We start from the raw sequence: 19,974 nt of genomic DNA on the forward strand, positions 1-19,974 counted from the left end.
TTTGAAATAGTTGGACCTGCTCAGCAAAAGTAAGTCAGTTGTTTAGGTTTAGCCATCTTTTTTTCTTTTTTCTTTTCCAGATATCACATCATGACCCCTATAAAAGGGGATCTTGTTTGCTGAGTTAAGTGTTCATATTATGAGAAGTAATGGTTCTTTCAAAGACACTATTTCAAAGGACTTTTCCTTGTCACTGCTACTACATTTGCAGGTTTATTGTGCACTGCACCTCTCTGTTATGCTTGCAGAGAGGTTGATCACACCTTGAAAGATCTTCAAAGACCAGAGTTTCCAGGAGGGAAGAATAGTTTGTAATAATCATTCCTATTAAGCTGTAGTGATAGTATGAATGACAGTGATTAATTCATTAAAAGTAGTGTACATGAATTAAAAATATCTGCTCAGATAGGTGGAAAGAGAGAGAAGAGTGAATGTTTTTATATTGATGAGGAAGGAATCAGAATTCACCCCTTCTTGCCTGGCTGTACCACCTGGTGTAGGAAAAGAGGAGGATCCATATGCACAGCTCAGAGGGGTGCTGGAGTCAGTGTTCGTCCTCTGCTGCATATATGGATGCTGCTCATGGCCTGTCTCAGCTTTTCTTGGGGCACTAGGACTGTTTCCACCAGAGTCAGCTGGCATGTGCAATGCAGAGAAACCTATTACAAATAAAACACTCAACCCTACAGAGTTTATTGTTCAGAAATAACGAGTGATGAGAGAAAAGCACTGCTGCAATCTATGTTGATAGTGTAATTCTTTCCTATATTTAATTTTCAGCTCAGGTTAGGACATCTGCATTATTATGATTTATTTCCAATTTATTTTCATGCATAAACTCCTAAATATCAGAACGTTGAGTCACTAGATAATGGTTGTTCATGCAGCAAGAGATACGGGTAGAAAATATTTCCTGCTAATATTTTTGATGTGTGATTTTGACACGCTGTGACTGTAGGTGTTGCAGCAATGGCTTGTTTTTCTTAATCACCTCTCAGGGACCCCTTAAAAGCAGTCTGTAGATTTAACAACCAAAAGTAAAAAAAAAAAAATAAATTGAAATAAATTAAAATACTGTATTATAGATATAGATAGATATAGATAGATATAGATAGATAGATAGATAGATAGATAGATAGATAGATAGATAGATAGATAGATAGATAGATGCAGATCCATAAATACAGATTTATAGATATGATGCATCTGATTTTAGCAAAATTCAAAAGTGCTTTTCCTGGGCTGAACAGAGACTGGAGATGCTCCACTTCAGACTTCCAGAATGTCTTTACACCTTTAATATCTTTGATAACTTCCAACCAGGGCACAGCATTTTCCATTTTCTCCCCTTTTCTACATCAGCTGGCAAAACAGTCAAGGTGAAAAAGCACTTTTGCGGAGGGTATCAAGAGAGACAAAACTGCTGCATTTCCCTTTCCCCTGGTTGCCAAAATTAGCCCATTACTTTTAAGAGTAGCACAGTAAATGGGGAAGGACTTTACCTTTGACAGCAAGAAGCCTCTACTCTGTCAGTTGGCCCTGATCACCTTCTCCTTTTATCGTGTCCTTGTCTTCCCTTGGGCTCAGGAGCTTCCAAGAGGTTTACTCCATCACTTGTGAAGAGGGCTGAGATTGGATGAGATGCAGGTGCCAAATGGGCAGCTGCCAGTTACAGAACAGGTTTTGAGACAAATAGAAGGTTTTGTAGCTGTGGTAAACAGGAAAAGGGGTGAAAGGGCTTACAAAAGCATTCTGTGAAACAGAAATAAAATACGGCTCTTTCCGAGGACAGTAAAGCTAGCACATGAACAGTGCTTGCTTTTTACTGGGTTTGCACACCTGGTTTAAGCAAAAAAATTAAAAGCTCAGATGTCTCCATCACAGAAAACATCCTAATAAATTCGTAAGTTTTTACAGAAGCTGATACGTATTTTCCAAGATCCATTATTTTAATTTTTAATCTCCTTCAACTAATATCAACATGCAGACTGGTTATGTCCCTCCTCATTAGTAATGTATTAGCCTTCTGAGCAAAATAAGAACTTACAGCTACTGATACCTCTTTGCACTCATTTTTGAGCAGCTTTTATTCAAGTGGAGGTATTTCGGAGTGTCTTTGCTAAGTTGTTGTTTGGTTTTTTTAAAGTACATTTTAGTGCATTTAGGATACATGGTCAAGGACAAAATACTGAAACAAGGACAAACTTGAAACTTTTTAATTTTATTCAGTAACTGTAAACTATTTTTCTTTGTGTAGTACTGTAAACGGTGGTGGTTTAGAAGTCAGCCAAATTGTATGCTTTTCATCCATTAATCTCAATAAGCACTGTTTTCCTGATTTATAGGAGCACAGAGAACACAAGAGATTTGCCCAAGAGCCCCAGGCAAGTACATGGCAGATCCAAAGCATGACTGTTATTAAAGTTATTACCATGTTCTTTGGTAACAGCGAGCACCTCCAATCCAAAGTAGCTTTCCACCTGCTGGCTCTTGTACAAATAAATAGTGAAACACAGTCCTAAAGAAAAGAGAAGCTAAATACTGCAGGCAGACCAAAAACAAAGTGAGAAAATGGGCCGAGGGAAAAAAAAAATAACCTAATGAAGGACCTGGCACTAGTCAGTAGCACAACCAGAAGAAAAAGACTTGTCCCTTGAGGTATCCAAAATGCTACCCATGACCACGGCATCAATCTGCCTCTAAGTACCCAGATGAACTTATTACATAACAGAGACCAGCTCCTTCTTCCTTGTTGATTTATTTTTTGGGGGGGTCATAATTAACTTTTTAACTCTGTTGTAATAGAATTTTATTTTATTCTAGTCTCTCTATATTAGTTATCTGATTAGTAATATGTTGATAGTATGTCCTGCTGCTACAGAAATACAGTAAATGATGTAACTCGATTCCATTTACTATTTGTATAGAAATCAACAAGGTCCTTCCCAACACTTTTCATCTGTGAGTTGCATTCACCACATCCTGAATTACACCAGGGCCAGACAGGCTAACAGGGATTTTCTACCAAGCCAACAAACAGCCCTTTGAAGTTCACCTGAGGAGGATAATAAAGCAGAAAGTGTGGTAAACCAGCAAGACATGGAAATGAACACGGAAGTTAAAAGGTCACCTGCACTTGAAAATGCTGAATTCAAGTGGAAAGAGGTGCAGAGAGACTGCAAGGAGGCAGGAGGAGCAGTGCCAGAGAGCTGGGCTCATACTGGTAAAACAAAGTGGTGGAAGGAATACTTTGCTATGGACAGACAAGCCAGCAAGGAAATAGCCAGGAGAAAAGGAGGGTTGTCTCACCTTACAGAAAGCACAGGCATATAAGAGCAATATTTACAGGTTGTCCCTTGGGCTGAAGGCAGTTTGCTAGCAGGGCACTGGGGCTGTGGAGCAGCCTGCCCGCAGGAGGAGAGCAAGCCAGCTGGTGTAATATGGTCCTCAGCTGAGGGGAACAAAGGGGATGCCTGACCCATAGGTTCTCATAGCCAGGGATGGGAAAGCAGGCACCAGGCAGTCCCTCCCAGGGCCTCAGGATGCTCCCAAGATGCTGAGGGGAGCTGGTGGGCAGGGAGGTCTCAGATCTGTTTGCTAAGAGCCTGTCCAAAATCCACACTAGAGCTCCCTTCTCCAGCAGCTCTGTCTTGCAGTGTCCCTCCAGCTGAGTTTGAGCTGGACACTAACACTAGCGCTAGCGATGTCTCTCCACACTCTTGTGGACTTTCCTGTGAGAAGGAAATACATCAGAAAAGAGACAAGTGACTGTTGGTATCTCTGGTGCTCCAGCCTATGGTCCTTTAGGGCTTGGGTGTGGGAGCCATGCCACACACCAGGACTATGAGCTGCAGGTGAGAAGAACTGTGTGGCATCAGAACCTTGGTGAAACTGCTGGTGCACAGGCATCTCAGTCACCGCTCAGGTTCAAAAACACAGGCAAAATGTTGCCGTAGGAAGAGCCTTCTGGCTTGTCTTATGTTTGACAGTGGTTGTCAGGACCAGCCTGCACTGGCCACAGTGGCCCCAGGCAGCCAGTGGGTGCTGCGGAGTCTCACACCATCAGATTGTGCACCAAAGCTTTCACACTTCCCCTTTATCTGTGCCTGCTGCCATCACCACCACAAGTGGTTCTTGTATTTACACACTGAAGTTACGGTTTCTCCTGCTTTATCTTCTGTCAGAATCGTTGTTTCAGTGGGGGGGGGGGGGGAAACGTGCAATGGTTCGTTCATATTGATGAAGACACTATCAGCCTGAAAGTGACCAGTACATCAGAGTAATGCAGACTTCCATTCCCCCAAACTACCTGGAGCCCCAAGGTCAGGGAAGTGCTGTTCCACTGAAGACTCGTGTTAAATGGAAAGCCTGTGGCAAATGCCATGACCAAAATGAGTTTTGCTGTGAGGCAAACAGCTTGGCCACATCTGCAGCTGTCACAGCCAGATATATTCACTGGCACAAGGGAACACCTGGGCATGCTAGCTCAGCACCTGACATTATTACCTCAGGAGAATTTTCGTATCCCATGCCACCGCTGCAGATCCTCAGTCTGGGGATGATGGCCAGCTTAGTCACTGCAAAGCTGCTTGTAGAAACCTCTCCTTCCTCCTATGGGTAGTCTAGGTGAATTGAATTTGAACACAGAGCAGAAACTGGTTGCAACAGAAGATGCCACCAGCAAGAACTTGCATTGGCCTCAGGAGCTCCAGCCAGAAGCCCTGGTGTGGCCCTGGCTGTTTGGTAGGGCTGTTTTTGGGCACCTTTCTGACACCACAGCACAGGCTCCCATGTTAGTGTAGCAGCTCTTAGGAAAATATGGAAATAACAGCAGAGTAAGATACCCTACCTGGCAGGATATTTCCCAAGAAAAGACCAACTATTTCCTGGATCCAGTTGCTATCATAGCACCCGGCTTGAAAGTGGAGGATGAATTTGCCTTGATACGATGCTCTGCTTCCACCAGTCTCAAAGCAGTGATAACCAGACATGTCAGGCACTTTTATCCAAGAAGAGCACTTTCCTCTGCCTTTGCTTGACAGCAAAATAAGAGCAGCTTCTTAGTCAAAAAGAGTAATTTCCCCTTTCAAATCAGCTCTCACTTTACATCTCAGAGGGTTTACTCTGTCATATTAGGATAGGAGAGAAGAGGTCACTTAGTTCAGCAGAAGAAACAAAACCAGGATTAACTGCAACAGGGGGTATGCAGAGTTCAGAGATGCTGTTTTGCTCAGCCAAAAATGGCTTATAAAATACCAGCAGTCATCATGGTTGATGGGACGAACAATGATGACTGCTTGGTTTTGCAGGAGAAGGAAGATGCTGGGGGTCAGGGTGAGCAGGTCCTCTCCAGTGTGGGGACAGCATGGCAGGTAGCACTTTGTTGAACCTCCCACCCCAAATTTCTCCTCCTGGCCATCTCTATGCCCCAACAAACCTCTCCCAAGTGTCTCTGCTGCCTGCATGAACCAGCAAGCACCCCTGACCAGCCATAACATCCTCAGGGAATCCTTTGCACCCCCACAGGGCAGTGGGGACAGGCAAGGGGGACACTGAGCCCTGGGTGCTCAGGGCTGGCAGCCACCTGGGAGGTACAGGAGGAAACCCCACACAGGAGTTGTCTTTTGAGGAATCCTTGTGCGTTTCAGTTATTACCACATTGCTCAGGTCTATCAGCATTAGCTATCAACACACCATCTTTGTAGGACGACAGCATCTTAATAAAAATTGTTAAATCAGACCATTGCCAGTGTAGAGGTACCAATATATCATCTAGCAGAGTGGTTTGGTTCTGTTTCTTAACGGGGGTAACATATTTGTACGTGCATGTACAAAGAGGCAGGTGAGATTTTTTGGCTGGGTGAGATGTTGAGTGACTGGGTTTTTTTGTCATCAAAAAGGTATATTTAGGCTGACTAAAATATCTCTGAAAGTGCCAAATTGTCTTAGGGGGGATTTCCCCCCTTCAAATTAGAGAGAAGGAAAAAAAGAAAAAGAGTCACAATCCTTTATTCTGACAAGTTCCAGACAAAGCATTGTCATTTCTCATTTTTAAACGTGTCATTTTCAAATATAGCATTTATTTTTTGTTATAAATAATCACTTCTTCTAACTCTTCTTCCTCAAAACCAAGCAGACTTCAAAGCTTCGAATATTTCCAGTAGAACTAAGATGTGTCTGTTTTGCTGACAGCAGACAGAAATTTTTGGTTTTCTTTCCAGCTTGGTCAGCAAAAATATTGACAACCTACACCAAACTGGAGTGGCATTACTGTAACAAAGTGTTTGTGTGTGCAGACACATGCAGATGTGCTTATGAAAAAACTGAACTTGGCACTGCTCTGGCCCTCTCTCCTGCAGCAGATGCTCAGTGCAGAAAAGAAGGCTGTCAGCCAGAGAGTCCTCCAAAAAGCTGTTGCTGAGCTTGTACAGGAGAAGCAGCTGGAGGTGCCTGGTGAGGTCCACGCTCTGCTTTTCACTGCCAGCACCAAAGCCACACAGATTGTGTCTCTGACAGCTGCAGCCTTGCACAATCGCTTCGTTTCACCCAAGCAGAAATCAGTGCCTTGCAAAACACCCAGCACAGTAACTCATTCATCACAATGTCAGCAGGGAGCAGGATTTTCTCACTCATGGTTTATGACAGGGTAAACTGTGGGACAGAAAGAAGTAAACAAATATGTCTCTTGCATATGGAGTCTTTGAGAACAAGACTCTTCTCCATCTGTTCCTTATCTGATGCTTCTTTTTTCTCACCCTGAAGCATGTGGGATTTTAAGTCTTTGTTGTCCTACACCTTTGGTACATCAGTGCATGGGCAATCTCTCAGATTAGCATCTGACACTGCTTTGCCTAAGGGCAGAGGACAGAGAAGGATGCAGTTGAGGATGAGATAGAACAGAGAAATCACAGAAAACAAGGCTGGATGGGACACTGGAAGATGATGTAGTCTATCCCCTGCCTGAAAGGCAGGGGCAGAATTCCACTGTTACTCCTGCCACACGATTATTCAGCCTGCTCCTCCAGCCCCTGTTTTGCCTGCAGCTTCTCCTTACAAACCATCCCAGTGCTTCTCCAGACTCACTCCTAATATTTATGTCTTAATACTTCATCTAAAACTGTCATGGTATGCTTTGAGTCAGTTATTTATCTTATCTGTGGAGGAACAATTGCTACTTTCTTCTAGCTGCTTAAAAATTTTGTCAACTGTATTTCCCTTCAATCTTCATAGCTCATATTCCATCATCTTTTTCCTTTTTGGTCATGTTTTCTAAATTGTTCATTGTAGCCACTGTTCTCCTTTGGCAGCTGTCTAGTTTTCCTTAATCGTTTTTGCACCACAGTGCCCAAAACTAGACAGAGAAGCCCAGCTGTGGCCTTACCCCTGGCAAAGCAAACTGGAAGAGTCATCTGCCTGTGGTAGCTGTCTTCTTTTACAATCACGTAGCACTGGTGATTCATGCTTCTCTTATGCTGGCCCCCAGATCTTTTTCTCCAGAAGTGCTGCCTTCTCCATCTTGTGTTTCTGGTCTCAGCTGACCCTGCCCCTGTGCCCTTGTCCTTAATGAACTGCAGCCCATTGTTCGCAGGCTTTTTAATCTGTCAAGGTCAGTTTGAGCAGCCATCCTGTTCTCCAGCACATTTGCACCCCTTCACAAGGAGGTGGTGTGTGTTAAAAATAGTTAAAACATGCACTAGCCCTTCATCCTGAGCAGTAATGCATACAACGGGGCAGAGCTCAGCCCTGGCTGCAGGACTCCTGGGCAGCTTTCCTCTGCAGCAGCCACCACTCAGGACTTTGACTGTCAACTGCTTCTGCACCCATATAGATGGTGTTTGATAAGCTCAGAAAGTTTGCTACCTCCATGGCACTGGATACTGCTGCTTTGCCTGGCTGGCAGGAGGCTGTAACTGAGGCTGATTTGACATAAGTTCTTCTTGATGGATCTGCATCGGCTCTTTTTTTAAATTTTCTTGCAGACTGCTTATTCCTCTCAGTGCTTTCCAGCAACTTTAAATTACACTGATTGGTGCATAAATCCTTCTCTGGTGTAAACTGATGTTTCCCCACCAGATTATCAAGGCTACCTGTGCTGGCTGGCTGCACAGTGCTTGCCACCAGAGCCTTGCACTGGCCATGCTGGCTTGGAGCAAAGGGCCCCTGGACCAGCCCCCAGTCCCAGGTGCCCCAGTCTGCAGAGGGGACAACCTCACTGCCCAGCCACAGCTCTGCTCCCAGTGCCAGGCCAGCCAGCACTGGTCAGAGGCCACCAAAAACCACAACACACCTTCCTGCTGACACTCAGGGTTCTCTTTTCAGGGCTCGCTGACTTTTCAGGTGTGAGCTCTCTGGCCTCCCGCACAGAAACTGGCAGGATTCCTCCCACCGCAGCAGTGCCACCTAGCCCCGGGCAACACTTTTTGGCTCTGCAAATGCAGATAAATAACACGGGGGTTGGGGAATTGTTGAGGGCAATCAGTTAGGTTCTTGGTTCAAGTTCTGCCTCTTGAGCTCTGCAGGAGACTCCCACAGAAGCTTCTCTGGATACCCATCACATTTTAAAAGGTAAAAACAAAGGGTTTTCAATGTGCAAAACCGTGCTCTTAAAACAAGGAAGCCTGTGTGGTTTAAGGCCAGGATGGTGACTCAGGGACCCTGGATTCAAACCTGCACCCTGCCACTGACACCCTTGGAGGTGTCAGGTGCCTTTAGCAGCCCCTGCCTGGGGTAGGCTGCTCCCAGCACGAGAGCATCACTCCACAAAACCTGGGCAATGGTCCTGTCCTGCTGGAGCTTGCCATCTAGACCGCAGTGGGTACGATCCCAAAGCAAGCATCTGCACAGCATTATCCCATCTTTTGCCTCTTCTCTCAGGTCTCTGCCCTTGCCAGGGGCACGAAGGGAGGCTTTGCTGGGGGGACACACACCTCCCACGCTGCTGCGGTCCGAGAAGAGGTGTGAGGGAAGCTTGGCAATGCCACTGATAAATCTGTATCTGAGCTGCTGGTAAACAGGAAGCTGCTGAGCAGCTTTATTCTTCTTCTTGGTTTTTTGGGTTCTTTTGGTCTGCTTTTCGTAGCTATTTTTTTTCGCTTACTTCATCTCAGGAAACACATTTTTTTCTGCCACCTCTTGCAGGAAATGTGCAAGATACAAAAAGTGTTGAAAACCTCATGGTGTAGCTTAACAAGCTCTAAAAGAAGTGGTGAGTCAAAGGGCCTGGCAACGAGGGTATGGCAATTGCACTGGCAAAAGCTGGAAGCCCACAGGTCAAGTTCACCATGGTGAAAGAAATGCTGAAAGGATTTGACTGTGCAGGACACAGGCACTTACACAGGTTTGTGCTATGATTACATGTTGCAATTCAGGGTCTTTTCACCAGTATCAGAAAGAGCTTTCAAACCTTTTTGGTCAGGAGGACCAGGGACATATCTCTCTTTCCAGAGCTGCAGCACCTGTTTTCAACACCAATGACCCACTGTGGAGCCTGCTGTCCACCCCAGCCATGCCCATCATCCTGCAAACAAGGGCAGCCGTGCTGAGCCCAAACGCCAGAGCTTGCTGGGGGAGAGGGAAGGCCACTCACACTGCACCTCAGTGTGGACCCAGCAAGTTGTCCAGATACATCAGGACCATGGATGACAGACTACGCTACCATTTAACAGATATCCTGGGCTTGTCCTGGGCTGTGGGCAGCAGTGCAGGTACAAAACCTGCAGGGATCTCTCCTGATCTTGGATGGTGCTGCTTGAGAAGACAAGCAAATAATCAAGCCCTTGCTGCTTACAGGAAGTCATGCCAGGGTTTGCCATCAGTGGTGCTGGCAGGACAGAGTGAAGCTGTGAGGGTCAGGGGGTTGCAGGCATTTCTCTCCCGACAGGTCAAGGCTGCAAGCCTGGCTTCTCCTGCAGCATGGCTGACCTTGCGCTGATGGAAGAAGTTTGCTTTATGCATCAGCCCTTCTTACCCCCTCTTCACCCTAGCAGCAAGAAAGATCCCATAGGCTGGCCAGGGTAAAGCAGAGCTCGCACTCCCACCACCTACATTGTCCTCCTCTCCTATCGGCTGGGGATGTGTGTCCACAGCTCAATGAAGACTAGAGATACAGCCCAAAATGTTCTGAAAAATACCAGGTCCAGCAAGAAGCTGGGTTGAAGAGGAAGTGGCGTGTCTCTGCAGTATATGTGAGGCAAGTCATATTCTCATTACCAAACTGCAGTTTCATGTTTTTCTGGCATACTGAAAGCACAAGAGGGGCTGTTGTGGGTTTCAAGTGAGTGGGACAGAACAGATGAACTTTCTGCCACCACATAGGAAAAAACTGTATTTCCTTCTACAACAGGCAAAATTTCTTTTGCTGACTCTTTTCTGATACACTCAAATAATTCTAAGAACCTCTCTTATAAGTTTGTTGTCAGAAGACTAAAAAAGTCAAAAAGTTCTGTTAACCTTTTGACATCGCAAGGTGCGAATGTGTCTTTCTGACCAGGAACAAACACAAGAACAGCTTTTATAGACAAGATTCATAGTAATGTGTCTGCATTTTTTTTTTTTTTTATAGACCAAAGGACATCTGAGGAGTCCTAAAGTCAAGAGCTGAGGCACAGTGATTTAGGCAATATTTAATGAAAAAGAAAGCTCTTGAATGAGTCTCAAAGAGTTTTGAATATCCAGTAATAAAAATCAGTGTTTTGAGTGTTTGTGCTTATTTTACCTAAAATGCTGCTCTGCTTCCTGCATCTTTATTACCAAATATATGCAAAACTAGTCATTCCAAACTCTGAAAACCCTTCCTGGTGTGAGCTGTTCCTTAAGGAAGTGCCAAGAGTGCAGGTGGGGACAGTCAGCACAGGGAAACTTTCGCCCCTTACTTTGCCAAGGATAACTGTCATAAGTTGGGACAAGACTTGTCTTTTTGATTGCTTAGGACTTTCAGCAGTAAAATGGGTCTGAAGATGGAAGAGAACAACTCCCATTTATTTTTACTATATCTTATTTCAGTTCTGGAAAATTAAAACCAGAAAGTTAGACCAGAAATCCTCCACTGTAATGCAATAAAAGAGATCCATGGTTCAAGGCAGCAAAATGAAATCACAACATCAAAGAAAAAAGACACAATGTTTTGGGGTTTTCCTTGCCTTTCAAAATGTGAATATGTGTTCTGATAAGACATCAAACAGCAGCTGACCACATGTACCACAGGAGGTTAACATTTAAAGTACTTCTCAATAAGACAGGCTATTCAACAACACTAATGTGCTCCAAATATTATTTAATCTATCTTCTCAGTGTTAAGCTTTGCATAAACCCCATCTTTTTCCTCTCCTGTTGCACGAGAGAAAGAAACGACTGCATAGAGAAATTGCACATTTGTCTCCAGGCTCTCTAGAAATCCATGGCCAAAAAAGGAATCATTAAATCACTTGCTGTGTTAAAAATTCAGCCCTTGGAAATATCTACAAGCCTGACATCGAGACATGCTTTTAAAACAAAGTTGGAGTTTGGTATATCTTGGGTCTAGGGTAATAGTGGCCAAGAAGATCAAGCAAGTGGCCTTTAGGTGTTACGGAACCATGTTAGAAGTAGCATTCACCACCTGCCATCAAAATACTGATCCCAAGGGTTACTGCTGGTCCTTCAAGAAACTCTTAAGGAAATAAATTAACGTGGGCTTTTGGATATACATACAACCAATGAAAAGCTAACTGATGAACCTAGAAAAGACTTGGAGAGGCTGGTCTAGCAAAACACAGACAGGGCTACGGGAAGCACAACTCCTGTTGGAGAGTGGCCACGCTGACCTGAACCCTGCATTGCAAGGAGCACAGCAGAGAGGTCTGCCTGCTGGCTCTGACAATCAACCTAATGCAAAAGGTAAAGGCTTCTCATCATCCAGTAAACAAAAAGTTTTCAGCAGCATCAGTAAAGTGTTCAGCTCCCTGTGTGGCCACACAACACCGACACGGAGCAGGGCAGAGCAGCAGGCAGGGGGGAAGAGAAGTGGCTGGGCAGGAGGCCAGGCAGCCTGGGGCAGGCAGCTGCTGCCCACCCCTGCCCATGGCTGCCCACCCCTGCCCATCTCTGCCTGCCGCTGCCCACCCCTGCCCACCTCCCCTGGCATCCCACTCCTGCTCCATGGCTGCAGCACAGTGCATGGGGCATCAAAATGAGGAGGCTTACCTGCAGAGTAGGGGCACCAGAAGGGGAATTGCCAGGCATGGAGAGAAAATCTCACTCTCATAAAAGGCAGCCAGCTCTGCTGGCGATCAGGGATACCCGGGGTTAGGCAGAGGTTTCATATTTCATCTGGAGCGTTTTTGGAGAACTAGCTGGGGAGAAAGGAGCAGCCCTTTGGCCATCACCGAAGTGTGAACACACAGTCCCTGAGTTGAAAATATCCTCTATTCTGTTCCTCCCTCGTGCACCTGCATTTTCAATCCATTCTCATCTCCGGCACAAGCGTAGGAACAGGTTACCAAAGATAAGAAGTGATGCAGAGTTGACAGATGTGTCAGGTCACTGCCACCCAGAGCAAAAATACAGGGATCAGCTGGAGGCAAAGAAGCAACCAACTTTCAACACAGCCACATTCAAGACAGTGCAAACACAGCTGTGGGAGGGGGATATGTGGAGCAGCAATGACGCTTCACAGAGTCCAAAAAACAACAGGCAAGGACAAGAAGGAAAAGCAACAGACTGTCCTGAAGATAAAATACTGCCATTAGTCAGTCCCCTTGTGGTAAAGTGCCAGGGTTTGGGCAAGTTTTCCCCAACACTGGGCAGATAAAACCAATATCCATTCCTGTGAGCAGTACCTACCTCCCAGCTCAGCTCTGCTTCAGCCACCTTCTCCTCGCCTGGCAGCACGGGCTTTGGCAGGAGCCCTGAGGAGCTGGGGAGGGAGCAGCTATCAGTGCTGTGGAATGGGGCAGCAGCTGCTGGCTCCTGGGGCTGCAAGGACACACACAGATGGTGGGAGCTGGAGGCTGGTGTGGAGACAGCACTGGTTGCCTTTGAGCATCAAGGCTCCCCCCCCCCTCACTGAATAGTCAGATCTACTTATAGTTCTATTTTCTGGAAAAGCACCTCTGAATGTTTCAATGTATGAGGGCTGTTGTCTCTCCGACACTGCTGCAGCTGTCAGCAAGATTCTATGCCTCTAATTATGAGATGGTGTGCTAGAGTGCCCACAGTTTCACATTACACCATTAAAATGGGTAAAATGCCCTAAGTTGGAGCAATGCTGGAGAAGGAAGCACAGTGTGTGCTCCCCACTCCAGACAGCTACCCATTAGGTGTTTCTTCCTCTTGTACAGCTCAGCCTCTGCCCCATCCCCCTCTTGGGAAGCCCTTTCATCTCCACTGGAGGTGTCCCCCACCAGGTTCTTCCCCAACGGCCAAGGCACCCCTCTGGACATGAGAGTTGTGTATCTAAGTTGTGGGCTGACTAAAGCCTTCAGACCTTGGTCTTCCCCTCCCTGGAAGCCAGCATCATGCCCCAGCTTGCCAAAATGCCTGGATGCAGGGGCTTCCATGGGTCAGCAGGTACTGTCATGGGATGACAGGGACTGCCACAGAACATCAGTGGCAGCCATGAGCAGAGTATGGCAAAGGCCATCCAGGTGCCCCAAGAAGAACAGAAGGAGGAGAAATCCAGACAGCATGTGCTGATGGCATCCATCCTGGGGTTCAGGATGCAACCCAGAGGTGCCTCTGCTGCCTATGGCCTCCAGCAAGGGATGTCTCCATAGCAGGGGTAACAGTCCAGGCAACACAGGTGTTCCTTGGTCATCCCATTGCTGCCGGGAAGAGGGGCTCTTGCACACATGCAGCTGCTTGACTGCCTTCATTAACACGGGTTCAGCAGAGGAGGTCCAAGGGATCTTAGCTCCTCTTTTCTGTCATCCCATGTAACATTTCAGCCAAAAATTGCAGACAACAGGCAAAGAGCTGAGATGAGCGATAAACTCGGGTAAGGAAAGTGAAGCAGCAAGAGCACAAGCTGAGGGCACAATGAGCAGCCACATGAGACATAGAACTGGTGATGGGGGCAAATGCCTTGCACGCTACTTAGTCCTGACCATGCTTGAGCTGATCTTTCTTTTTTTTGCTCTGAGGTGCCCCAGCACATCTTCCTCATTTTCTGCATTGCCCTGACCCAAGGAACCAAGCTCTGCTGCTAGTGCCGCCAGCTGGGTACGAAGCTGGTCTTCTGCAGCTAGCTAACACTTAACTTTACCTGCTGTAAACCAAGAGCAGGATCTGGCCCCAGAGCATCCACTTCCCTTTTGTGCAAAGCCTATTTGACTACGTGCCCCGGCTTCCACTCTTGGCATCACAGCTGTGTAGCTGTCTGGCTCTGCAGAGATGGTGGCAGGACTCCTGCACACCTTCTGCTCTGCTACCAGCTCTTGTCAGCTCCTCCTCGCGTGCCCTGGAATTACTACTCTGCATCAGCCCAGAAAAGAGGAGAAATCTTCCAAAACATGCATGCTTTCTCCTATGGCCCTGAAGCTCTCCAGAGCTTTGTCAACAAAGTAACTGCAAAGATCAGACCTGCCCATGAGTGGTGCCCAGCAGAGGACAAGGGACCTCAGCTAATCTGTAGTAAGCAAGGGTGTCCTTAATCCTGGGTGTAAGCCAATCTCCTCCCGTACGCCTTGGCTTGGAGTCTTTGTCTCTGTAAGCCTTGCACCTTACTCTCAGCTGCTCATTCTGCACTGCTATTTTTGTGTCATCCTTAAGACATGTTAATTTCTCCAAGAAAACATTACAAAATAAGTGGAGGCATCTCAGGAAGAAAGGAATGCAAGATGTCTTTGCAGGAGCTTTGCCTTCTGGGGACAGTTTCAGCTCAGGCCTCTATCCAGGATCCAGCCACAGCCCCAAAGAACAGAAGAACACAGGGGGCTCCATTGGCTCAGATTACTTGAGGAGGAAGAGATGGGACAGGCTGGGACAACTACAGCAAGGATGTGTTGTAGCATTGCTCTTGTTTTGGACAGTCTTCCAGAGAACCAACAAAACTGGTTTTCTAAGGTAGTGCAGATTAGAGGGATTTGGAGCCAGCATCTGGCCTGAGATCCTGACTCCAGAAACCACCCTATTTAAATACCCTAAACGTTCACCATCATGCATTAGACCCCAGTTGTCATCATGATGCTGGTGTGTTGCGGCACAGTGCAACAAGGAGTAGAAGTTACAAAACCGCTTGTGGGAAGGAGAGGGCCAGAGTTAATCTTGGAAGGGAAGCACTGGGAAGAGGAAGATACACTCAGGTCCAGATTGTCCCCACCCAGATTGTCCCTGCCTGGTTTTATTTTTTGTAAAAGTAAAATTAAGAACACATACTTTTGATCATAATGATGGCCCAAATTCTGCAGCAGGACCCCAGTTCATTCCTGTGTAGTCTCCTCCTTTTTAATTTTTTCCCTCACAGACCAGCAGGAGAAAGACCCACAGGGTGAAATTTGGCCACATGGGTGCAGCTCCACTGACCACAGCTGGGTTGCTGCACAAAGCAGTGGGTGAAATGCTGCAGTGGTTTTAAAGGGCATGTGATTCATACCTGAGGTTTTAACTTTGAGGTTTTCATTGGGAAACAGTGATTTGCTGAGGACAGCTTTTATTTTTCAATCCTCAAATCCTGCCAGCAAAGATTAAGGTGTTCCTTGTGGCCTACACTTTGCAGCCCCCTGGCAGGTTTGGACTACATAGGGTCACACTGCTCAATGGTGCATGAGCACCTTTTGTAGTCCTTCTCCAGGAGGTCTGGGCAAACTCCCAGACACTACCCAGAGCCTCAGTGGGACCAGTCATGACCCTCTTCCATGACCCTCTCTTCTCCAAAATACCACCACATAGGGAGCCACTCTAAAGGAGAGGGGCTGGTCAGATGTGTGAACTCTGGCTGCAGCTGTCCCTGTCTTCCTTCACCAGCCCCACATGCAACCTCACACATCCCAGGAGGGGTAACAGAAGAGTCATCACTGTGGGCATCATACGTATTTCAGCCGAGCTTACCCCGCTTTGTTGTGGGACAGCCAGCTCCATCACCCAGACAGTCACCAGAGGCAAGAAACTTCCACTGCCAAGAACCTCAGGAAGAAAGATAAAAACAGTGTTCCCAAATCTGATTACATCCTTGCTTTATTTAACTGCCCAGGCAGAAAAGGAGATCAAAAACAGATGCATGAAATACGGTTTGACAACAGCCCATTTGCTACAGTTATAGCCATGTTTTGTCATGTCCTTGTGGTGGCCCCCAAACAGAACACGAGTCCACTCTGCCATCTTTGGGACCTGGAGAAAATGGACAGGGGGGACGAATGAGGAAACAGTAATATTTCAGCTAAGTCTGACGCTTGGTTTTGTGACGACTTCCGTAAAAGTGCTGGAAGCAAAAAAAAAAATGTTCCAGCTCCTGCTCCAGGAACACACAGTGATGCTTTGATTCAGATTCTAGAAAAGATCAGTAGGGAATTTTGTCTTCAAGGCAGCTGAAAAGCAGGTTTTAGAGAAACCTTTATACAAATGGTTACCCTGAATCAAATCTAAATGTGGCTTATATTAATTTAGCTTGCCTTGATGGGAGGAAGGCGTGAAACTGATACAGACATATATAAATAGACTTAACCAGACTTAAATCAAACTGAGATTTCCCTTGCATGGTTTTGTAGTGCTTTAACTAGATCAGCTTGTAACCACCCATTTTGTGTTTGGTCAGACAAAGCTTCATAATTTTTGTTTTGCAGCAGTTCCAATTCCTGCCACTGATCCTCTGTGCTAAAGCAACAGAGCAAGGTGCTCAGGGATGGCCGGCAAAGCTAGGCCTAATTTTAAACCCACTTCCCTCACCAGTTTAAGCTGTGCCACCTGAACTTTGCGCAGCCCTATCAGAGGTGTGAGCACCATATTTCATCTCACCAGGGGGGATGAAAAATCTGCCCAAGGGTTGGCCCCGACCAGCCTGGCACACACAGTGCTCCGTCCATTCCCCTCTGAGGGGGTGTGAAAGCCCCCAGGAGCCAGACCGGCTCAAACCCCACCCGGAGTTCAAATGAGACCTGCAGAGGCTTCTTGTGGTGGTGTTTTCTTCAAGGTGTGGCTTTATTTTTCACCGGCTTTCTGTAGTAGAACTAAACCTGCTGCCATTTTAGGAGCTTTTCAGGCTTGCTTGCTCTCTCCCTCAGCTATACCGGGATTGAGAATCTGGTTTTACTAGGAGAGGTCCCTGCTTCCCCAAGCTCAAAGCTTTCTCAGCCCTGAAGTGGAAACATACTCAAAATTTTAACAAACATGTTTTCTCCAAAGCGCTCCTTTGCCATTTGAAGTAGAAAGATATTAACAAAATCAACCTACATGCAGGAAAACCACTTTCTATCTCGATTAGTCACATCTCATTTGTCAGGTATCAGTATATCTCCGCTTTCAGCTGCAGAGCTCTTCAGGAAAACCAGAAGAGTCAAACCTGCCATGTGCTGTGGATGTAGGCAGAAGTTTCCCCTTCCTTTTTGCCTGCATGTAAATTTCTGAACTTTATTTACATATCACAAGTATGTATATACAATACAGGGTGCAAACTTTGTCATTTTTCCTCAGCCATCTTTAAAAAACAAATAGATATTGCTCTTTCATCATTTAAATAAAGCAAAATTATACTCTGTTGTTCTGATACCTATAGGGACAGTCTCATAAAATCCTAGGTGAATAATCAAAACAAAAATACCTACATTTCAAATAGTGCTTTTTCTGCATTGTAAATTGAGGTCTGAGGCTCAATTTTGTAACTAGAGGATCAGATAAAAGAAAATTTCATCAGTTCATCAAAGCTCTCCTTCACTTCAATTGTGGTTGACTATAGCACAGTTATTTACTTGCTGTCTTAGAAATATTGCTGCAGCCAAGGGCTTGTCCACTCAAGGTAGATAAAGCCTTAACAACTGCAGCTCTGACAAAAAATCCCTTCATCCCTTTTTTCCTGTTTCTGCATGGTTCCATCACCTGTCTCACAGGGATAGTAAGAACAACTGTCATTAGTGTTAGCAAGCAGTATGTACACACACTGGTGGAAGTCAAGATAAGCAAAGTATCAGGGTGCCTTTGAGAAGGGGCACATTATCACATTAGGTGTTTTTTATCAGATAAAGTATGAAAGTGGCTGTTGGTGGGGAGCTGTTATGAAAAAGCATGCTATCTTCTTATCTAAAATTCAAGCAAAAACATAACACTTTTGCCCATCAGGCGTGGCCAGATGGTGCCTCTCATTTGAGACTCCTCTTTGGAAACAGGGTGAGGGAGTTGCTTTGGGAGGAGCTGCGGGTGGATGGCCCAGTGTTCCTCCCACCCAGGGACAAGCTGGGGGCCAGCTCAGTAATGCACGAGGGTGCACAGCCCAAGTGATGGACCAAGGGCACGTGTCCCACATGGCCAGGGCAGTCTTTGACTGCTCAAAGAAGGGGGATCTGCTCCAAGAGGGGTGCCAGGGTCTGGCCTGAACAGGTGGAGGTGATGGGGCAGTGCTCGGCCTGAGTCAGCAGCATCTACCACTGCCCAGCCACAGCCCTGCCCTGCTCTGCACTGCACACGGCTGAGTCATTTCCAACAGCTTTTGGGAAGTCAGGGGGGGAGGGGGCCACATTTAGCAACTACCTTCAGTTGGAAAATAAAAAGGAAAAAATGAAAAAAAGAAAGGGAACAGTCACGAAAAGTCAATACATGAGGTGTCAGCTTTGAAATGCAAGGCTTGCCTTTCTTCACATTCTGCCCTTGCAGTTTTTCTTTAAATTGATGTTTGTGCTTAGAAAAATGAAAACAAACACCAAGTAATTAGAGTGCCCTTTTGCCTTCCCCCATGAAACATTTTGGTCCCAAACAGATTGGTATTTTTCTTTTTCACAAAGAACAAAGCCCAGATGTTTTCATTTCCAGTGTACCTGGAAACACCTTGTTGCTACTGAGGTTTCAGTCTAGCTTCATAAAATGAACCATAAATTACCCACACAGATGCAGCCAGCACCTTGAGCCTCTCATGCACTTTCCAGGAGAGACTTGGCTGCCTGGAGAAGACGGTGGGTCCCCACAACATCCCAGCCAGGCGTTGCAGCAGCAAGACGGTCCGTCCCAGGATAGTGTGATGGAGCTTCAGACTGGATGGGGGTCATCAAGAGTGTTTGAGGCCAGCAGGGGTGTGGAGAGGGAGGTGAAAGAAAGATCGTGTCCTAACAGCATTAATGAACAACACACCACCAGCACCTCAGTGCCCAGCAAACAGCAGCAGGGGCTGGACTTGCCGCAGCCACATCCAAGACCTGATCAAATCCGACTTCTCAACAGTTCTGCTTGTCTGCAGCTGCTCTAGATGTGGATGTATCTGCCTGCGGAAGAGCAGCTGCTCAGCTAAGCCTCCTTCTGGAAGACAGCTCAGACTGTCGGGGTCCCTTGGAAGGGATTTCTTGGGCTGCTGAAGTAAAGGCAGAGTTTAGCCCTACTCAAGCGTGCCACCTATTGCTGACCCGCACCCTCCTCCCCGCCGCAGGGCTGAGGTGTGCCAGGAAATCAAAGAAGAAAGCTTGAAATTGAAGGACTTGCTGAGGCTTATCTACAAGCAGACAAGCTCTCCAACCATCTTGGTCTTTCATTTTATGTCAGCTGGTCTTTAAAACCTCCTTCCACAAACCTCACTTTGTTCACATCAACCACCGAGGGCTGCTGCCAGTTTTATACACCACAGACAGCGGCAGCTTACAGAAGGGCTCGGCAGAAGTCAAGCATTTCAGTGCCCTGGGGAAGAGAGAATTGCATTTTATTTCAGGAAGAGAAGCAATAGTTTGAGACAAAAAAAGACAGAGGACATAGAAATTGCTCTGAAATAATGCAGGTTTCAATTCTGGCTGAGATGGGAAGCCACACTCCGAGCTGTGGCATGTGCTTCCCAGCAAGCTCTGGCATCCAGAGCTGAACAGGGCACTTGGT

At 46.3% G+C, this 19,974-nt stretch overlaps 1 protein-coding gene across 6 annotated transcripts in view; it reads right to left on the reverse strand.

Annotated features, from left to right (window-relative positions):
* Positions 1-19,974, reverse strand: part of LOC127381868 (C-C chemokine receptor type 8-like) — a 40,081-nt gene that overhangs the window by 2,768 nt on the left and 17,339 nt on the right. The window lies entirely within an intron of this gene.

The sequence above is a fragment of the Apus apus genome, chromosome 2, assembly GCF_020740795.1.
Source record: "Apus apus isolate bApuApu2 chromosome 2, bApuApu2.pri.cur, whole genome shotgun sequence".
In the NCBI taxonomy this organism is placed as follows: domain Eukaryota; kingdom Metazoa; phylum Chordata; class Aves; order Apodiformes; family Apodidae; genus Apus; species Apus apus.